This window comes from Stegodyphus dumicola, chromosome 4 (genome assembly GCF_044657685.1).
Source record: "Stegodyphus dumicola isolate Sdum_Otavi_A_Nest chromosome 4, ASM4465768v1".
In the NCBI taxonomy this organism is placed as follows: Eukaryota; Metazoa; Arthropoda; class Arachnida; order Araneae; family Eresidae; genus Stegodyphus; species Stegodyphus dumicola.
Window position 1 is genome coordinate 8,683,990 of NC_140771.1, and position 22,236 is coordinate 8,706,225.

The 22,236-nt window shown below is 31.6% G+C and overlaps 1 protein-coding gene and 1 long non-coding RNA gene across 3 annotated transcripts in view; one reads left to right on the plus strand and one right to left on the minus strand.

Annotated features, from left to right (window-relative positions):
* The window catches only part of LOC118203946 (uncharacterized), a 120,213-nt gene extending 118,709 nt beyond the window's left edge, over nt 1-1,504 (minus strand). For both annotated transcript variants that reach the window (XM_085814521.1, XM_085814520.1), the window contains exon 1: nt 1,368-1,504. The gene's annotated coding sequence lies outside the window, so the exon portion shown is untranslated. The remainder of the gene's footprint in view (nt 1-1,367) is intronic.
* LOC118203894 (uncharacterized) lies at nt 1,501-17,473 on the plus strand. The gene is made up of 2 exons (XR_015040573.1): nt 1,501-1,638; nt 15,262-17,473. It is a non-coding gene; the product is annotated as an uncharacterized LOC118203894 (long non-coding RNA).
* The last annotated feature ends 4,763 nt before the right edge of the window (nt 17,474-22,236 follow it).

Here is a 22,236-nt window from a genome sequence, read left to right on the forward strand (position 1 = left end):
AGTTACCATAATGTAAAGATCAACCAGAGTAAATACTGAAAAAAAGAAATCCTTGGGGCTAAGTAAAGAAAAAATATACCTTCTAGTTTATGTCACTACCACAAAAGCCTCTGTCAACATTTACAATTTGCACATAACAAATTTCTTAATTAAGTTTGCCAATTTTGACTAAGGGAGGTGGTCACTTTAACCCTGGTACCATAAAAATATCTAAGGCAAAGGAACTAAGGCAATAAAAAGGTCTAAAGAACCTTTCACCATAAAAATCAAAATTTCAAAAATATGAAATTTTCCTCCTTAGTGCCCCCCCCAAAAAAAAATAATCAATTGTAATTTAATATGATACCGGATTTCATATTCAAAATTAATTACATCTCTACTATACGTTTTGAATTTCGAAAACTTTTAAGGATTTAAATGAATACCCCCCTTCCGTATTTAAGAGATGCACGGTTTATATTCCATGTGTATAGTAATATGATTTATTAATGCAAAAGTAATCCTTTATTAGATTATAAATATTCTTTAAAATAAGGCGAGTTATTCAAAATTATCGAAACGTCACACAACGTACTGCAGAGAAAGGTACCCCCGGCCAGTAAGGATGCTTTATCGCCAAATATGGTTCCAAAGTCATAGCTCAAAATCGTTTAATGTTGTACCCCTATGTGACGACCTTGCATACTACAAATAAATTATTTTGATAACTGTGAAAAATTTATATTTTGATAAACATAATTTGATATTTCGAACGAAGAAAAGTTTTGTCTGTACTACAACACCATTGCGTTTCTTTTAAACTGTACGTCAAGACGATAACAAAAATTTCAAATTCAATTTACACACGTTGTCACTCACAATATGCAGATCAGAAATTAAAATCAGAAACTTTTTCTTAATTATTTTACATCAGGATAATAATATTAAATCATTTGCCTTAATTCAACAATACGGAATGAACACTAACGAGAACCTATCCGAAAAGTTCAAACCAGACACGTTTGGCGGTATTTGACGTTCTCTTGCAGTTGGCGGGAAAAGGGGACCACATATTGCAGTCGTAGTCTATAGATGTTTTATAATTTGAAATTGATATTTTTTTCACCTGTATGGAAAAGTGTACGTTATTCAATTTTCAAAATGTACAGCAATTTCATTTAGAGCAATGATGAAATTCAGAGCAACAAATTTTGTTTTTTTATGCAAATTGAGTAACTGATTCAAAAAACTAGTTAATAATTTTACATCAAAGAAAATATTAATGCATATTTTCCACTAGACCTAAACAATAATAAAACTAACATAGTTTACAACGGTTAGGAAAGATCCTAACAATCAAAAAAAAAAAAAAAAGGGGGTGTACTTACATTACTTTCTAAAGTAACGAAGATCTTGAAACCTTGTCATCTGCTTTATGTAACATTACTCCAGGGTTGCTTTAGAATTGGCGCTATTTGGCCTGGCGAAGTGCCGTTGTTTTGATCAAAGAATATGTAGATATATTAAAGAACCTTGGACATAGACATTCTTTGGTTTTGATCGAATGGCAAAGAACAAATACGATAAGAAGTTTTATCAGGATTCTACGTTACGAGATGTTGCTACTAGTTGAAGTGTGCCCTCGTTACCGACTAACAGGTTCGTATTTCTAAACCCTGTCCCACTTTTCGAATTTTTAACGTCATACAAATATCCAGAGGCCACGTAAGCCTCGAATATCCGCTGCTTCATATAACTTTGGTTTCACCTAGTAAACAGAAGTCGACGTATCCCACTTAACGTTACGTTAGAATGAGTAGCGGGTCCCATTAGAATTTATCTGTGCTGATGGAGTCGCTTTTGTGTTGAGTAGCTCCATGATACTGTGCTAATGGAATCGGTTCTGTGTCGAGTAGCTTCGTGATACATAGTAGCTTCAGATTTTTCAACGCGCTCCACTAGGAAGAAAATTATTTCTTGAGCAGCGTCGCCCGTGTCCTCCGTGCTTGTGTCAGGTATATGCTGTAGCTAAGGTAAAACATAGTGTGAACAGCATTTAACATCAAAATATGTGCTGTTGTTTACAGAGATGTTTTTTTTTTTTTTTTTTTTTTTTTTTTTGTTTGTTTGTTTGTTTGTTTTCTTATGACTGGAAATTTAAGCGAAATCTTGAATAAATGGATAACGCTTATCGGTGTACAAACAAAGAATATGTATTGACTTTCTTTGGTACATATTTAGTTGCTGCGTTTGAAGGAACAGCAGAGGCACAAATCAGTAGTGAGTTGAAAATATACAAGTATGAAAAGTCTTAAAGTAGTACATGCTATGCATTCGTCGGAAAATTCATTAAAACAAACTGGATTGTTGGCAGACTTATCCAGATCTTAAGTCACTATACAAAAAAATTCTACCTTTACAAACGCAGTGATTTTAGCAAAAAAACTTCAGATAGAATCAGATCAAGGAATCGGAATTGCAGTGCATTTGTAGGTAAAGTATGAAACATTCTCAAAATTTTTCTCCTAAAAACAAAACAAATAGATTAATACATTTTAATGCTTCGTTTAGTGTATATATTTTTAAATTTTTAGACTAACTTGTACAGTTGTTTGATTGTTTTAAAAATGTCTTCATAACTGTGTGAATAAATTTTGTTTGATAAAAGCTAAACTACTTTTAGTTATTTGTTATATATGAAATTTTTTTCTGACTTATTTAACATAGTTATCAGAAATCTTTGTTAAACATCTTAAGAATGTCTATAAATGGTTTCACGAAGGAAGGAAAATAAACCCTTATATCTCAGTGTAAGCATTTCATTGTTTTCAAATTTCTGCATTTAGTGGTACAAAAATTGCATTTAATGGATATGTGTACACATTTTTGGTGATATCAACACAATTGTGTTTAAAAGTAGAGAAAAAGGCAGATAGTTGAACATGTAAGAAGTGTTATTTATGCTAGAAAAATTAAAGGAATGGGAGAAGAAATTTCTGGTCTAAAATTGTAAGAACAGTAATATTATTTGTTATCAGCCTGGTTATCGGAAGTCTCTACATGATAAAATGTAAAATGTTGAAGTAAAATTGTGACATTGATCTTTGGAATATGTGCTTGGTAATTTCGATGCTTTTAGTGACAGCTTTTATAACAAAAATTGTTAGTTGATAGTTTGAAGATGATCAGCAATTTGAAACCACTCTTTATTAATTTAATAATGTATGTGGTACTATTCTTTTATCAGGACCGCATCTCCAGAAATATATATATATGTATGCATGTATGTATCGATGTATGTGTTCATGTATATGTGTATGCAAATATTTATCTGTGTGTACACACATACATACACTTCCAAATCTGCTCCTGATAACACAAGAGATTCAACCATACATTTTACATAATTTAATTTGCTTTGAACCATTTTAATGTTTACATTATGAATTTCCCAGTTTTATTTTTAATGAAGATTCCATAGATGCAAGTTTAGAGATCAAAAGAGAACTTGTTTTATATTTTAATTTATTCATTTTAAAGTTAATTATTTTATGTGTACATATAAACACACAAAAAATTATAAAAAAATATAATAATTTATATTATATTTTTCTTTATAATTTTTTTATAATAATAAATTATATAAAATATATGCATATATATAATGTATTGGATTCACCTTACTTATGTATAATAAATAACATTTGCAAATTCAATGCCCATTACCTTAAAAAAATCTTGAAATTGTCTATGATTAAGTCCTTTTGCTCTTATAAAGTTAATGGTTTTTGTAACAATGCTTAATACACTTTCCGTTTTTAAAATTTTCCACATCAATTTCCCTGATGTACAGTACAATTTTATGCCATTAAAATCATACTGCCGGCAATGACGACTTCATTATTAACCAGTTTAGAGGCCCCCTTTTTTGCAAACCATGGCAGGGGCTCCATTGGTTATGATAGCTGATAAATTTTTCATAAATAAGGAAAACCTTTTCATCATTGCTTTTAATACATCGAATAAATCTACAGACTTTGTTGTGTCTTTTAATGATAAAGCAAACATTTCTTTCGTGATCTTATAATGTTCATCGATTCCTCTGATGATGCAGTATAAGAAGCGTTAGTACTTTCATCCATGGCTAATGAATAAAATTTTAAATTTGATGCATTTGCTTTTAAAGATTTTTCAACTGAATTCCCCAACTCTTCAATTCCTGTGGTTGTAAATTGGTGTAAAAACTGATTTTAGAAAAATCCAACTTTTTTTAGGGCAAACTATGTTTGCTACATACATTTTTCATACATTCTTTTATAAATTCTCCATCAATAAAGGGTTTTGATTTCTTCGCTATTAAATTTGCTATGACATAACTTGCTTTTGCAATGCTGTTATTTTGAGTAGCTGTCTTTTTTTAAAAAATTTTGTTCAGGCGATTGTCCTTTTTTTAGTTCTGTTATTTTATCTTTATGGCAAAGGCCGAGATATACATCATATTATGCTGCATGCTTTTGACTATAATGTCATTTCAAATTGTAGTGTTTTAAAAAATTTAAATTTATTTTTCCGGAATAAATTTATATACCCCATGTTAATTCATTAAGACTATTTAACTGTAAGATTACATCATTTTTTCTCTTCTTGGCGCCTTGCATGGCGCAGATGTTCATTACAGCAACCCTGTAAACGCTTACTCAGTTTTTTTATTGCTGTTGTTGTTAGTAGTAAGTCATCGCTTGAAAGATGGCACGCATTTGATTAAAGTTGTTGAATAAAATATTTAGTACAGTCCACTTCTAGTTAATTTGAAATTGTTGTATAACAACGCACGCATCGCATGAACACCCCATACTTCAGTAAGCTTTAGTACATGGGTGTCTAAAGTGTGGCCCAAAAGCAAATTATGAAAGTATTTAAATTTACACACTTTTATTAAAAATTAAATGATTGAATTTGATTCATATATAATCGATTCATTGACATTTACTTTAAAATAAAAATTTTAATAAAAACATTTTCATATATCATAATGTATTAAAATCCTCCGCGTACGGCTCCTGCGATTTCCACGGATGCAAAATCTGTCTCCTAATACGGGTCACGTGAAAATAGCATGTGCAAGTTTATTTATCTTCAATACAGATCCCACTTTTTCTCCATATGGCATAAAGTCCATACAAATTAAGCAAAGTGCTTTACTATTCTCCTCAATAAAAAAGTATTTCTCCATCCCAGTTTTCATTAAAACCTTTTTTTTTTAAATCTTCAATTTTTCTTTTTTTGTTTTCTGTTTGTTTTTGTAATGACATGGAGGCCATCTAAAACAAATCATGAATTTTAATTTTATAAACAAATATCCATAATGAGTATGAATTATTCATATCTTTTTAAGAATTTGATACAAGAATTAAGAACTTAATATATACAATGCAATATATTGCATACAAATATTGTAATTCGTCAAAAATCTGTATATGTGTTTAAATTTTTTTTAAGTTTAATGATGGCAAAAAGACAATTAATAGTTGATTATTTTTGGAAATATAAAATCGAGTGGATACACACATAATTCAAAACATAAATTACTTATTATTATTGCTTATAAACCTGAAATTCTGGTCCCGCAAATGACAAAGACGGTTGCCGGCAAGAATGAAAGAAGCAATAGTACTCCCTTACAATGATATAAACCTGTAGCATCATTCTAGGTGCAAAACGAGACATGAAATATGAATATTATAATATTCTTAGTCTACACTCGTTTTGCACCTAGATGGCTGTATAAACATGTAGTGCCATCTAGGTGCAAAACGAGACATGAAATATGAATATTATAATATTGTTAGCCTACATGGAGAAAAAGTGGGATCTGTATTGAAGATAAGAGAAATAAACTTGCACATGCTATTTTCACGTGACCCATATTAAGAGACAGATTTTGCATCCGTGGAAATCGTAGGAGCCGTACGCGGAGGATTTTAATACATTATGATATATGAAAATGTTTTTATTAAAATTTTTATTTTAAAGTAAATGTCAATGAATCGATTATATATGAATCAAATTCAATCATTTAATTTTTTAATAAAAGTGTGTAAATTTAAATACTTTCATAATTTGCTTTTGGGCCACACTTTAGACACCCATGTACTAAAGCTTACTGAAGTATGGGGTATATTAATTTATTCCGGAAAAATAAATTTCTATATATATATATATATTTGTTCCACTATTTCAGTGAGCCCACAAGCAGCTGACCAGATAAGTCACTGAACCCAGGTAATTCAACTCGGGAGTTTATATCTAGGCAAACAAATTGTCTGCATAGATGTTTCCGTGCTTTTACATGTATTACATGGGTATGAATCAGTTTCCATTTAAAAGTCCTTCAGAAAGGCATCCCTTATCTTTGACATATATCCGTTGTATACTTTATGATACTCAAATTAAAAAAAACCTGCCATTTTCGAAAAAGTTTTGATCACGATTTCAATTAATTGACATTGTAAAACATTTTATCACCCTTTTTCGTCTTTATTTTAATTGAGCTGAATACTTAAGAAAAAACTGGAAAAGGTCTATTGAAATTGTAATTAGGCACAGAATCAATAAGCAAACCTCATTCCCTAAAACTATGAGTTATTTGTTCTGCTAATAATCATTTTAAAACATTTTAGGTATGAGGTATTTTCATTCTGTTGAAATAGTAAGAATGGAAAAATTCCAGTGAAAACATAATTCAGCCTAGAATAAAAACTGAGATAAGTGGCATCAGAAGAAGTAGGCTGATCACCAAATTACTATGACTTGAAGATCGTATATTTATGTATTATAACCGTATACATAACCAAATATTATACCATAAAAGCCAACATATTTTCATAAGCCTATTTGAACATATGAAAGTAAAACATCTTATATAATTACAAAATCCCCCATTGATCACAAAAATTGGCGTAGATCCTGTCAAATGTGTGGCAGTCATTCTGGCAGAAATTTGAAAGAACTAATCACCCTGAATGAACAGCTAGGTAAACAAGAGCTACAATATACAGTTATAAATAGCATAAGCTTAAATCATTTTTCATAATTTTTCATGTTGCATTGTCCTTGTTTACAAATAAAGTAACTTATCAGGAACCCATTAATGTGAAGTTTTTTTGGGGGGGGGAGGTTGGAATCTATAATTTTGAAAATGCCTTACTACATGCTGTCTGGTTAAGAAAGGTCCCAAATTTTAATCATTTTCTGTAAATGGGAAAGGCAACAGCTTTTGTTCTGAGTCGCAGTCCTATTTTGCTTTATAATGGCTGTTCAAGTCTGATTTGCTTAGTTTTTCATTAAAAATTTTTTAAATATTTTGTTTTGCTGAATGCTGTATAGTTGGGCTTTTATTGTAATTGCTACATAAATAGGACATACACGTGCTTGTAAATATTGTCGACCTTCTAGATGGGAAAAAAATCATAAATATGCATGTAGGAATTCTGACTTTGTTATATGAAGCATTGATTAGTGGTAATTCTTTTATCCCCCTTTTTTTTTTACATGGTTTGGGCTCCAGGAGTTATCCTGGGCTTTGCAAGTGAGAATGAATGGAAATGGTTAAATATTGAAAATGAATGACCTTTGTATTGTCAACACATTCAAATGTGTTTTGAAATTTTTACATAAAAATTGCTGCATTGTAATATATAGAAATGTAAATAAATATTAATAAAAAATATTGGAAGTATAATTTTAAGTTCGTATACTTCTTTTGCATATAAAGTCTATTTTAATTTTCATCTTGCATTGACTATAGTTACCATTTTGTGACACTACCTTTTTATGGTGTTTCCTGGCTATTTAGTGAGTTTGATAAAATTTTCAAATGTGTCCCATTTTTAATAAAAGCTCTAAATAAATATATTTTCTAATTGTTCATAAAATGTTGTTCATAATCTGTTACCTTAAATCAGAAGTCAGCCTATTTGAGCAGCTTCTTTTCCCCTCCCAGTCAGCATCATGTGAATTGTTGAACATGTTATCAAACTGTTATTACTCCACTAACTGTTTATTCACTGTGTTGTATTGATGTGCATATATGTTATGTCATCGACTTTTGCTGTCCTGTACTGTTACATGTGTGGACATGTATAGATAAGAACCGTTTTCACATGCATCAGTTAGTAAATGGGATATAATCAGGCAGCCACCATGCCCTACATATTCAATAAAAAATGCTGTGTGAATAATTTAGTCAGATTATGTTACATAAACATTCTTCATAATTATCTATAAATTCATATATATATATATATATACTTACATTTCAGGTGTTGTGAAAGGGAAATACATGTCCTTATGAAACTTCATTTCTGAGACTATGAAAAACATAACTTCTACTTGTATTACTTTCAGTGGTGCCAATATAGATGTCAATTTTGGTAGTCTTACTCAGAAGACTGGAATAAATATAGTTGCTGATCTTAAAAGGAAATGTAATTAAAGATTTAACTGATGGTAGCCCATAGTATGCATTGTTATTTGCTACATGGTGCTGATACATTCCTAGGGAGATGTAGAGAGTATAGTTCGTAAAATTTTTCAACGATTTTCATATACAGTCAAAAGTCGTTAATTCGGACACCCGTAATCCGGAAATGATCTATAATCCGGACCTCAAAGCTAAAATCTTTCTACGCATGCGCCTCATTGACGAATGCGCACAGGCGTTTTACTCGTGCGCGCAAGACATTTACGACTGCGCATATGCGTCTGCGCAAGTGCAGAATACGTTTTCGCGTGCGCGTTTAATGTATAACGGACGGTATAAGCTAAAATTATCTAATTATCTATTTCAGTTAATGTTGATAATTGCGTTGTTTCTTAATCTTCGAATTGGATCCGGCTTATTATTTTTTGCAGACTGTAAGAGCAATTTTCTAAAAGTAAGCTTGAACTTTCGATTATGTCAAATAGAATTTCCGATGCTGGAGCTCCCAAAGGATCTAGAAAACGAAAGTATGTTTCGATGTCCATCAAACAAAAAACGAATTGCTACAAAAAATGGATAAAAGCATAATCTTTGTTTATCTAACCGTTCCGAAATCTGTTTATCAATTTCACGCTGCTCTGCGCGGGGGGGGGGGGAAGTCGCGACGCGCAATGAACTGGAAGTTGATCTGTCAACACTATCGTTATCTTCAGGGCAGATGTTTTTATTTTAGTCGGCTTATAATTCCTTACTAAATGTAGTATTTAATTTCGATGTACTCCGTCTTTGATATGATTTAAATCAAATTCCTCGTCATTATAAATATCACGAATACAAATCAAATAGTTTTCTGGTTGCAATTTTCTAATTTCGGCTATGCATAAGATATGCTTTACGCATCCGCGCGTTGAAAGAAATGTTTAATAAAGTAAACAAATAAATATTAGGGTTCTTTATTGGTAAATTTTGATGTCCTTTAGATCATAATTGCTCATTATTTTATAAATTAAGGTTTCATATTTTTAATTTTATAATTTCTGCATGCCATCTTACCAGATTTAAACTGATTATCTATAATCCGGAATCGCCGAAGTCCCGACGAGTCCGGATTAAAGACTTTTGACTGTATATATAGTTCGCACAGAACACAAAAACTTCTATGAATTTATTGAAACCAACTTTCATTTCACAGCAAGATCAGCTTTAGGCAGTTTGACTTTATTTTCAGCAGTTGAAAGGATCATGAAGTTGTTATTTCCTGTTCTAAAGGCTGTTTCTTTCTCACCCTACAAAATCTATTCCTACTTCGTTAATAAATTCTAATAACTATTGTAGTTTCTTCATTCTAATATGCAAATGTTTGACAACAAAATTTCTGCTACAGCCAGAAAAAAAATTCTGTTATAAAAGTAAATAATCCATTAGTTTTAGCATGGAATTCTTTCAAAGCCAGATTAGAGAATAAATATCTGATAAAAGAATTAAAACAGTCTTTGAAAAGGATTTAAAAACAGAATGTAATATTTTTTTTTAATTATTTCAAGAGGGTTTCCCCCCCCCACATCCAAAAATGAAGAGCTCTTGATATTACCTGTGGAATAATCAAAGAGAGTTTGATGCAGATATTCCTCATCTAGAGTGCCTTTATAAGTATGATTATGTATGACACTAAAGATTTTGATCAGTTTTTCAGTGTACAAAAATATGTTGCAACTTCTGGTATTGATCAAAATTTAATTCTTAATGAAGAGTGGTGTCAATTTTTCAAAGCAACAATAGCATCCAAAAATTCAATGAAGTTCTAAAAATTTGTCATCTTTTCCCCAGAACCAAGCAGTCATACAACAAATGAAGAAATAAATCCCACAATAGTATCTGTAGTTAAATGTATCATTATGAAAAACTATAATTTCAAATATGTGAGGTGTAAAGAATTTTTTAAAATTTCATTCTCCATATCATAAAAAACTAATACCAGGAAGATCAATAGGTTCTTTTTACTTCCTTGTACAAAGGAAAGGAAGTATTGTAATAGCGAAAAATTTCAGGTATCATGTTTCAACAAAAATATCCATTTTGTATGGTCTCGAATATATTTAAACCATATTTTTGTGTGGCATCTGTACATACGAACAGAGTAAAAGAGTCTTTACCAAATTGGATTCAGAAGAGATGTTTCCGTGATGTCGAAAACGAGTACCCTCAGAACACTGGAATATTTTAGTGTTACCCGCCTCAAGTGAGCTTAGTGTTTTTTATTCATATATATTGGTAAATTGTGCATTTTTTTGCTTTAAACATGATTGAATTATGTTGTGGTTAAGGATTTTATGCGTTTAGTTAATCTGCGTGCAGTAATTATAGAAATACCAATAATTTAAAAGTTTAACTGACGAATTAAGCTCAACGAACCACCATTTCTTTAGATTTGAAAACTGTTAGTAGAATAGTGAATTAAATTAGTTTCTGCACCTTCAGTATTTTTTTCCGAGTGGGATCAAATGTAAACTTTCAATTTTGTGTACCAAAAAATCTGCCTCCTTGTCCGCTGGCCGAATTCCATGTTTTTGCGTAGAAACTATTAATTTTAATGTAAAAATTGTTTTTTTTAACTGCTTTAACTACATTTGGTGGTTTTTTTTAGTCCAAAGGGATTTGAATCCCGAAGTTTCGTTTTGGCATTTTGCGTCGGACTCATAAATGTCGGTTCACTTTTCAAACTGTTGCCACAAAATGTTAGAGTCCTGCATTATATTTGAAGAAATTAAATAATGAAAAATCTGCATAAATGTATGTATATTTCTCGTATTGTGATAAAAAACGGTACATAGTCATCGAATTTTGAATAACGTAATCCTCCAACGAATATGAGCATGTGGAAGACCAAATTTGAAATTTGTTTTATGATCGATTACCTATTTTTTAAAACTTTGACGAATTTTTGATTAACAAACTCAAGGATTTCAAAGCGAGCAATGGCAACGTTGTGCAGAAAAAAACATTTTTATCTCCAGCTCGTGAGTCTCTGTATCGGAAATTCTAAAGATATGCTCGTTTTAAAACTATTTTGCGATATTGCTGTTGCACTGGATCTTATGGTTTAAGTGCGAGGAACATGATATTTAATAAAGAAAGGTAACACACAAAATGTTAAAAAACGCCCCTTTGGACGTAATTTAAAATCTGAAACATTTCGGTTTTTTTTTTTTTTTTTTTTTTTTTTTTTTTTTTTTACAGTTTTAACGAAGATGTGTTGAGATTTTATTTATTTTTGCTTTGCCTCGAAATGAGAACAGAATTAATTGAATAACAGAATAAAATTCGAAGTGGATTCTAATTTATGGTTAAAACTAAGTGAACTCTTAATCAGGCCCGAATTCCACACTAAAGTTTAGGAGTAAAGTATTATAACTTAAATTTTAATAATTAAAATGGTAACCAATTTTTAATCTAATATTCTTATGTGTGCATATTTAATACAAATAGCCAATAGGTTGTGCAAATGACAATTTTTTTTTAAATATTTCTATTAAGAAATTGAAAAGTGATCCTAGTAAAATGTGGTACTAAAGTTTTTCAGTTTTTCTTTACGTAGATAGTACACGTTAGTCAAAAGGTTGAGAACCGCTGCTATGGAGGGTTTCTTCATGAAATAGTACTTTTGTAATCTATTAATATTAAAAAATAATTGTTTCTTTGCAAACTTAAAAAAAAAATAATAATAATAACTGTATAGCAAAGTTCTCAATTTTATAGTGTGAAACTTCTTCAGCTGTAGGAGGCCTACATTGATTATTATTGCTTTAGTACTTCCATTGTAAAAATAATATTACTATCTTTTAATTACTTTCACAGAATAAAATCTTTTTAGAAGGAAGAATATTTACAACAAGCAGTTCTTATATATAACAAATTTAAAAAACAGTGAATTAATATTAAAAAAAGTATTATTGATATATGTATGACAAAAATTGCAATACGATTTAATCACATATACAGAATAGATGATTATAATTTTGGTTATACATTTTATATTGAAAATTTATTTTCTATCATGTTAATTGTAGGATAAATTATGTATTTTGATGCATCTGTGATAGCTGAATGCAGCAGCAGTTGAGCATATATTGTAATGCACGAATGAATTTTATTTCTTTTTCTTAATGAAATAATTTTCATAAAAAGAGAAAATAAAAGGGCGGAAGAAATATTTTCTAATTTCGTTTTATAAAGAAATAGTTTTCTAGGTACTTTTCCGTTTTGCCGGCGCAAACGATAAAGTCGTCAATAATGGTTTAACTGATACCAGACGGAATATCTTCGCTGGTAACCTTTTACGCCTCAGTTTCAAAACAAGTTGCAGCCATTTCTTATCAGATTGTTTCTTTCACTACTGGCATACAATAATATAGAATTTTTGCACGATATTTAAATTTTATCCCCTAAGACAATTCACGGTAATTAAGACAATTAGAACGCAATTACACCGCTCATCCGAAGGCAAGTGTTAAATTCATCAATTCTAATGAGAATGCACTAGCGAAGTAAAGCACTGCGGTTTTACATAATTTCTGAGTAAGCTATTCTTAGGCCCATATCACACGGCGTTTGTTTCACACGAACAACTGTTTCGGACAATTTTTCTGCCTGGTTTACTTTTGAAAGAAAGACGTGCGACTTTTTCCTTTCTTTCGAAAAAAGTTGCAAGTTGTTCGTTTTCAACCAATCAGCAATCAGCGCCGAATGCTGTTAGCTTGTTCGTAATGGAGAACCAGTTTCCCCTGTGTTAACCCCAAAGCGAGCTGTGGTGATTGGCTGTTGTGACAAAGCAGAAAAATTGTTCCAAACAGTTGTTCTTTCGAAACAAACCGACGTGTGATAGCAGCCTTACGAATTGAAATAATTCTTGCATTTAAACTTGTATTCCAAATTAAGATTTAACTTGAAATTAATGTAGATAATTACTGAGAGAATTAGATTTTAGTAACGTAGTTTACGTGAGATGAGATCACTTGGGGTCACGTGATACGAACCGACGAATCAGGATTTTGAACCATGAAATCAGTAAATTCTTAAATTAATGTCTCTTTACAAATTTATTGGCTTTTTACAAAATTTTAAACCATATTAAAATGTTTATGCCTTCAAAATAAAAAAAAATTCTTAGAATTAATATTTTTTGTGTATACTGTATGTTGTCGCCAACAAAGTCTGCTTGGCGAGATTTGCGCCGGCGAGACGGAAAAGTACCGTTTTCTAATATTAACTGTAAAATAAATTGCGTAAAAACATTTGAATATGAGCATGAAAAAAAATTAGTTTGCAGTTAGATTGCAATGCAAATTAATCTAATATTATACATTTAAATATTTAAAATTATGTATTTTTGAAAAGATTTTAAGTAAGCTTAATTCATTTATTCCTATCTATTTCTCCGTCGCTTTCGTACAACCTGCTTACAACTTAAACGCACAATTTGTGCGATTAAGTTGTAAGCATTGGTATCCTATATCTCTTTTTACTTCCTTGTACGAAGTAAAAAAGTATTGTAATCGCGAAAAATTTTGGGTGTCATATTTCAACGAAAACATCCATTTGACCGCTATCAAACGCAATTTAAGGATGTTTTTGTGGGACATTTGTACCTAAGAACAGAATAAAGGACTCTTTTTAACTTAAAATGAATTCTGAAGAGATTTTTTCTTTCATGGCGTCTGTACGAACGTATCTTGCATAACTCAAAAATGAGTAGCATCAGAAAGTTGAAATTTTGTATGTAGGACTACTATAACTTGTAGATCTGCACTTCGCATTTTGGTTACAATCGGCCGCACTAAAAAAAGTATATAAATATATGTATATCCACTCTGTTACTCTGCTGCGCAATTATTGCATGTAGGTTTATACCTTTAGTTAACCTACATGCAATAATTGTGGAATTATCGACAATAGAAAAGTTTAAGTGCGGCTAAGCCTAATTTTTGATTGCCATAGCGGCCATGTTTGTTTACATTTGAAACAGCAGAATATTGGATTTGTTGGCAATCTATAGAAACTAAGCTTCGCAACAAAGTAACGTCTTCTTTTATTTTTGCGAATTAAATTATGCTTAATTCATTCTGGAATTATCATTTAAGTTATTGTTTTTGTTTAGAAACTGTAATTTTAATTGTAAAAATTGTTTTAGCTGTACTTGGTGTTTTATGTTTTTCTATATCTTTCAAAGTTTAATGAAAATATTTGAAATTTGTATGTATTTTTGCCTTGCCGCGAAGTGAGAACTGAATAAATAAGTAGCGCATGCGCATTAGGTAAGCGGCGCTGAATTGTCTGCGAAAAACTGTTTCTTTCTTGTTTGTTTAATTTCTTTTATATATCGTTTTAGATTTATTTGAATAGAACTTGTGGTAATTCTTCAGGTGATATAATTTTTGTGCATTCTGAGTTATAAAATGAATGAAATATAACGCTGTTAATTCGCTATGGTAAATAAATATAGTGAATTTTAATGAGTGCATTTATTCCATTGTGGTGTATGCGCTATCAAAGTAGAATTCAGTAAGTATAAATGAAATTCACGGGGGGAATTTGCTTATAATTTAATATTCCGTACAAGGAAGTTATGTGGTGTACACATCAGATTTTTTTTAATTAAATTACTTTGCAATATCTGTTAAGGGAAAACTATCATATGATAAAAATTTTGAAAATGTTCAGAATTTTAATTTAAGTTAAAGTATTTAAATAATAATATGAGAGGAGAATTAAATAAATATACAACAAATTATATTTATTTCCAGGTGCCAAGCATAAAAAATTTCTGAAATGGAAAAATGCAGCTATTGGTGGAATAACAAGCTTTTTCCCAAAATCAAATCCTGTTAGTGTTGCACCTTCCAGTTCCCCCAAGTCTTACTTGTGCTTCGGAAAATTCAGATACTTTAGATGACGCTGTTAGGAGGTTAAAAGATGTTTTGGATGCTGTAACTTTGTGCCGTTTAAAAGTGGTGACTCTTATAGATCTAGCAATGTCGTGGGCAAACTCTTCTCAAGTATATTCCCTGACAATGTTATAGCAAGACGCTTTTCTTGTAGTATGAAAAAGCTTGCTAATCTCTGCCATTTTGGATTAGCACCTTATTTTCAGAATCTCGTGTATGACGGATTAAGAAGCTATCCCACTATACCTTGTTACTTGACGAGACTTTGAATAGAATAAATAAAAAAAGCAATTAGATTTGCATATCATATATTGGCAGTCTCATCAAAATTAAGTTGTAACTCAATTTTTGACCTCTATTTTCATGGAACATGTAACTGTTGCTAATATTTTCCAAAGTTTTCAAAGGGCATTTAAAAGCTAGATATATAGAAAACTGCTACAGATAAGTGTGTATGGGCCAGCCATAAATTGAAAGTCTTATGAAACCATTCCAATATGAATTGAAAAAGGAATATGGCATTGAATATATATCTGTTAGTAGTTGTGGCTTGCATATTTTGAACAATGCTTTCCATAAAGAAGCATCCACTACAAGCTGGGATATACCTTCTATTTTAGAAGCTTTAGAAGCACTGTACCATCTACTCAAAGATTCTCCAGCACGTTGGAATTTTTTAACATCGAGTGTGCATAAGTGTAAAATTTTGTAACTATAGGTTTAGTGAATGTGCCAAGATGTTCGCGTGTTTTTGAAATTTGGGAAGATATAAAACGTTATGTCAAACTAATTGAGAATGGAAAATATGCAAAAATAAATTATGTGAAATAAGAGATACAATTAAAGACAAATTAATGCCTGTAAAATTCCTTTTTTTCATTTGTGTGGCTGAATTGGTCAGCCGTTTTTGGAACTGTACTAAAGTGATGGACCGCTTGTTCCTTTTATTGCTTTTGATTTACACAAATTAGTAAAGCAACTTTTGCATCATTTCAAAATTGTAAAAGAAGAGTACGTGTTAAAAATCAGTTCATCCTTTGTGTGAGTTTCAGAAAGGCATCATTAATGAGATAAGCAAAATTAGTTTAAGATTTAGGACTGATAAGTTCTTGCAAGAATTATACACTAGGAAAGAAATCATGGGATTTTAATTAAAAGAAAGATTAAATTCCTCTTAAACGTTACTCACAAACTTTCATTTTGCAGCTACTTGTAAAGCTGATGGAGAAATGTCCAGTTAATTATTCACTAATTCGAAATGTGGTTTCTATTAATCCAAAGTATATAGCCAGCAAAACAGTACAAATGCGTACGAGAAACTGAAAAGTATATTGATGCATTTTTCCCCGAAAGGTCACATTGCAGAAGAATGCGGTAGCATCTTTTTGGAATTTTCCAATTTCGTCAAAAATGTTGTCCAGCTATACCTTACAGAATTAAAAACCTATAATGTGAAAAAAATGAGATTAGACACTTTTTGGCACACATTCATACATGAAAAATTTTTTTAAGTTATAGAAAACATTTAGAATGATCTTTACTCTTTCTCTGTTGAATGAGTATTTAGTATCAATAAAATATAGAAACAGACAATCTGGGGGAAAATTCAAACATTGCCCAGCGAATAGTATTCTGTGAAAAATGCTGGTGGGATACAAAATGTATCAGTTACGAAAGAGCAGCAGCTTCATCAGCTCATTCACAGTATCAGTCATATATGGAAGAGCAAGGAAAACATTTCAAGATAAGAAAAAGAAAAGCAGAATCAACAGATGACTTGCTTTCTCTTAAAGGAAAGAAAACTCGCTTAGAAAGAAGTGCTTGGAAAAAAGCAAATGAACTTGCCGAAAAGGCTGGAGTTACAAAAGATAAATAATAATAAAAATAAATCTAATGAAAGATTAAAATCTATTTGTGAAACCCAAACTCTGTTAAGAGAACTGGATTCAAACATGAATGAAAAGAGTTAAAAGAAAATAATATTCATTAATAAGTAAATCATTTTTTCTTGTTTCTTTTTTTTTATGTTGTAAAGTACTTTGTATGAATATAATAAATATGGTTCATTATTTTTTATTTTCCTTATTTTAATCTGAAATTTCATTATTAAACCCTGTAATATAGTTTAGTTTTCCATAGGATTTTTGCCCCGTTTATTGTAAACTAGTTCTATAAATTGAACTGTTATTTAAAATTAAAAACGAAATGTTTTCTATGGTTTAGTAATGCTGATTTTCTATTAATAAGTACTGAATTTCTCATATTTTAAATTGTAGTCAAGTCTCATTTTTCTTTTAAGGTTATGCAGTTGTGTATATATGTAATTAAACGGGTGCTCATTTTTTAAATTAAAATGTGGCTACTAAAAACCATGCTGAATCCTTGACTCCAGTCCTATGTAAATGTTGCTGTAAATATAATCATGAATAGGTATCTAATGAAAGCAAGCAACTCCAACAACCCGAGGTAAAGAAGTGGAGATTTTATTTCTTTTGTTGACTTCTTTCTGACTGTTCTTGTTCACTTCTAACCATAAGTAAATCAACTTTGACTCATTTATAAGCATGGTCATATGGGAATTTTAGCCCTTCTTTTGCAGCAAGAGTTTCAAAGAACTCTCTAAGGTATAACGGTGAGGCCTGTTGCTGCCTTTTTGCTTCAGTATACAGTATATGTGGCTTCACAATTTTGACGCCAAGGGATTGACACACCTTGCGTCTAGCCCTGGGTTTTAAGCATCATATGTGCACCATGCTGATGCGTATTCACTAGAACTGGATGATCCATTGCCAACCTATGTCAAACGGTGGAATATGCCCTATAAACAGGTCCATAGAGATACTTTCTCAAATAATGCAAGCATTTTGGGATAATTTGTAGAATTGGGGGAAGTATTAGTCACAGCAGTAGCAAACAGCATTGCCAGTATGTTATTCAGTGCTTCAGGCAGGAGAGTGTAATTAGGAATGTTGAGACTTTCTTTTTTGCACAACATTCTATCACTTCTCATTTACAAAAATGGTCACAGAAGTGGCTGGATGGATACGACCATGAGTTTGATTACTGGCTAGCTGCAGAGAGACGTTCGAGCTAACAGGTTAATTGCAAAGAGTTTTATCCACGCAGCTAGACGATATATGAATGTGGTCAGTTCACCTTACATATTCCTCCCCAAACGCAACCCTCTTAACCTTTCTCTGTAAGAAAAATCAATAAACCATCATTTATAAAAACAGTCTAAGAAACTAGACAGTTATCCGAAGAATTATCCCATGTTGTCCAAGCTGTCTTGGAGATGATCCCACTAATCGCAGAGCAAAATGGCATTAACTTTTCAAGAAATGTTAACTGCATCAGTAAGACACTCAATATATACCAGTATTCTAAGTAGAAAATTAGAGATTTGGGGAGGTAGTCGCAGATTACGTCCCCAAATCTTTAGTTAAAATAGGAAAAATTCAGAAATGTAATGAGAAAGGCATTTTTAATAAATCATATAATTGACTATTTAACTCTTGTATTAAAAGTTGGTTACAGTTTCTGATTTGTCAACAACAAGAAAAAGATATATAGTGTCAAAATTAACTTTTAGTTTGCCTTCGTATTTCAAGTGGAGTTTTTAATGGTATTTTCTTTGTACATTTATGAAATGACAACACTGTTTTCAGCATGCCTAAGTTTTGGAATTTGTATGTGTGACTGACTATTTACTATAAACGCGGACTTATATATAAAAATTTCTTAAATATAGAAGTTAAAATATTCTACATTGAAGTTAACCGAAAATGCATCTTCTGGTATAATTTTCGCCAGTCATTTAAATGCGAAATGAATGTTTCTGATAAATTAAAGAAACTAAGATCGGAAAACCGCTGTTATTCTTGCTTTTAAAATTTAGTACATCAAAAAAGTGTAGAAATAAAACTAAGTGTAATAAATGTAGCGCCATGTATCAGAATGAATTGATTTGTACAAATAAATCCTCTGTAAATAAAAAGTCAGAACAAAGTTATTCCGAAAATGAAACTGAATCTTTGACTTTTAATTCTGGGGGAAAAAACAGAGTTCAAAACTTGAAATTGATTGCTTCTGTTTCTTAATGTCATAATAATAACAACTGCAAGACCAGGAAAATATTATTACAAACTTGTACAGTTTATGTTTGTTCTAAATATAAATCAAAATTAACTACATTAATTCTTCAGAGAGGCAGTCACAGATCCTTTATAACGAATAAATTGGCTAACTATTTAAAACTTATTCCATTCGGTTATGATGGCTTTCCATTTATTCATTTTCTGCGACCAAGGCCTGTCCGGTCGTTGAAATCGCAATTCAAAATTGGAAACAAAATAATAAAATAAAAATTTAATGTTTGATCTGGGATGTTATTTCCTCGACGCCCATCAATATACCTAGTAAGCGAATTCCAGACTTCATGGAGCATTTGGGGTTGCAGATCACCGATTGTTCTGGAAAAAATAACACAAATGTTGAGCTATTATTTGACGGGGATGAATTCTCGAATGTAGTTTATTCCGAAAGAATTAAAATGTCTGAAGGAGTGTACGCAGTCAGTTCTCTGTGTTTCGTTGAGTGGCTGCAGGAAGTGAGAAAAATAAAACGAATAAAAATTGTTCTGAAAATTTAGCGGTAATGACAAACACTGTTGTGTTGAAGGCTTAAGAGGTTTGGGGGAATTTGGAGTACATGGGGAATTAATGATTCTGAGGATTATTCCGACATTGACTGCGAAATAATAGACCGCTTTGAAAGAAATCTACAGTTTAAAAAATGGTAAATATGATGCAAATTTATTCTGGAAATACAGTCGGAATAATCTGGGGAATAATTTTCAGGTAGCAAAGAAACGATTCGCGAATCTTTAGAATAAATTAAGTAAAACTCCGGAGATTTTTTAGGAATACAAAAAAAAAAAATAATTGAAAATCGGATATTAGAAAAAAATTGTTGAGGAATGTCCGAATAATGGGAAATTTTATGCCGCACCGAGCAGTGATACAATCTAGTGAAACCACTAATGTAAGAATTTTAAATGATGCTAGCTCAAGGACAGGGAACACGAATTCGTTAAATGACTGCCTTGAATCGGGACCTAAATCTAAATCCCAATGTACTAGGCATTATATTTAATTTTCATAGCTTTTAAGATAGCGTTATGTGGAGACGTTTGAAAAGGCCCCTTTGATGATAGAAATTGCTAAAAGTGATAGACATTTCTAAAATTTCTTTGGTTTACTGAAAATAATGACTCTTTTAAAATTATGCAAGTGTGTCGCGTAGCTTTCGGTTTGACTATATTACCTTTCATTTTGGCCGCCACTATAAAATATCATATTCAGAAATATAAGATAAATGCCGAACAGTTTCGAAATGTTAAACTCTTCTATGTCGACGACCTATATTTCGAAGCAGGAATGGTTGAAGATGCATATCGGTTACCTGCAGATGCGGTTAACATATTGTTGCGTGCGTACGGATTCGTTACGAAATGAATGCACAAGTCCGATGAAAAATGAACAAAAATTTATTATTATCACAACAAAAATGCTTAAATTTTCTCAAATTATCATGCAGTATTACAATATCTCACAGTAGTTATCTTTTAACTACTCAAATGTCCAGTAGAACGTAATTCAAAACAGCTAAAGAACGCTAATCCGCGAATTCGTTACAATCAACAAGAGCAGTTTTCTAAACAACAACAAACTAAGCAACTACTACAAACTGAGATGTTTTCCTCCTTTTATAAGATTTTAAAATCACGCGCTAGAATTTTCCAGTACTTTCTCGAAATCAAAAAGAGATATTTATTTATTTAATGCACGCGCTCTTGTATTTTCAATTTTCCTGCTTAGCTTTCTTTTAATATTCGTCATGCGCTGCACTGCGCGAGAAATAAAACCATTTAATTTATAATTGAACTAACATTAGCTTTTTAAATACCAAATTCGTAACACTGCCCCCTTCCCAAGGACTGCACGTCCCGGGCAGTACAATCCCTGGACAGGAAGCTAAACTTACAACTTAATAAAGATAAGGAATAAATGCATTAATAAGCATTACATTACAATAATAAACAACATGAACAATAAATGCAATAAATAAAACAAATCAAATGCTATCAAATACTAAATGCAAATCGAATACTAAATACAAATCAAATCAAATACACATTCAAAAACAAAATGGACCATGGTCTTATACTATTTACAATTATTTACATTACGTACTATGGCCATAGCAATGAGCTAACCTGTCGTAATGAACGACTTTACGTTTAGAGTTCGAAGACTTACGAATTCGAATCATGACGTCATTCAGTCTGTTCAGCACTGTATACGAATCATTCGAAGGTGACTGTAATTTAGGACTCATTCCTTTTCGTTGAATCGGGTTCCACAACCATATCTTGTCTATTTTGTTGGATCTATGTCTAGTAGCTCTCGTGTCGTATCTGGTCTTCACTTTCTCCGTCGCCAAGTTGATTCGCTTTCGTGCAGAACGGTGCATCCCCTCAAACCGGGCCTGGACATCTTGGATGTGTTCCTCAGGCGATGAAGGCGCATCCGTAGGGCGACCAAATACGCGGTCACAAGGCAGACGAAGGTCTCGACCGAAGAGCTTCTGGGATGGAGAATAGCTGGTAGTCTTGCGTTTCTGTTCGACCCTAGCATGATTTCGGCGGCTCCCCGAGCTGGGTCTTTCGGACAAGGCGTCGGCATTTCCAGATGAGGATCTCTTCTGAGGATGGATAATCGTGTCACCAGATGCTGAAAGCAGTTTGTTGTTTTTGAAGTCTAAGGAAAAACT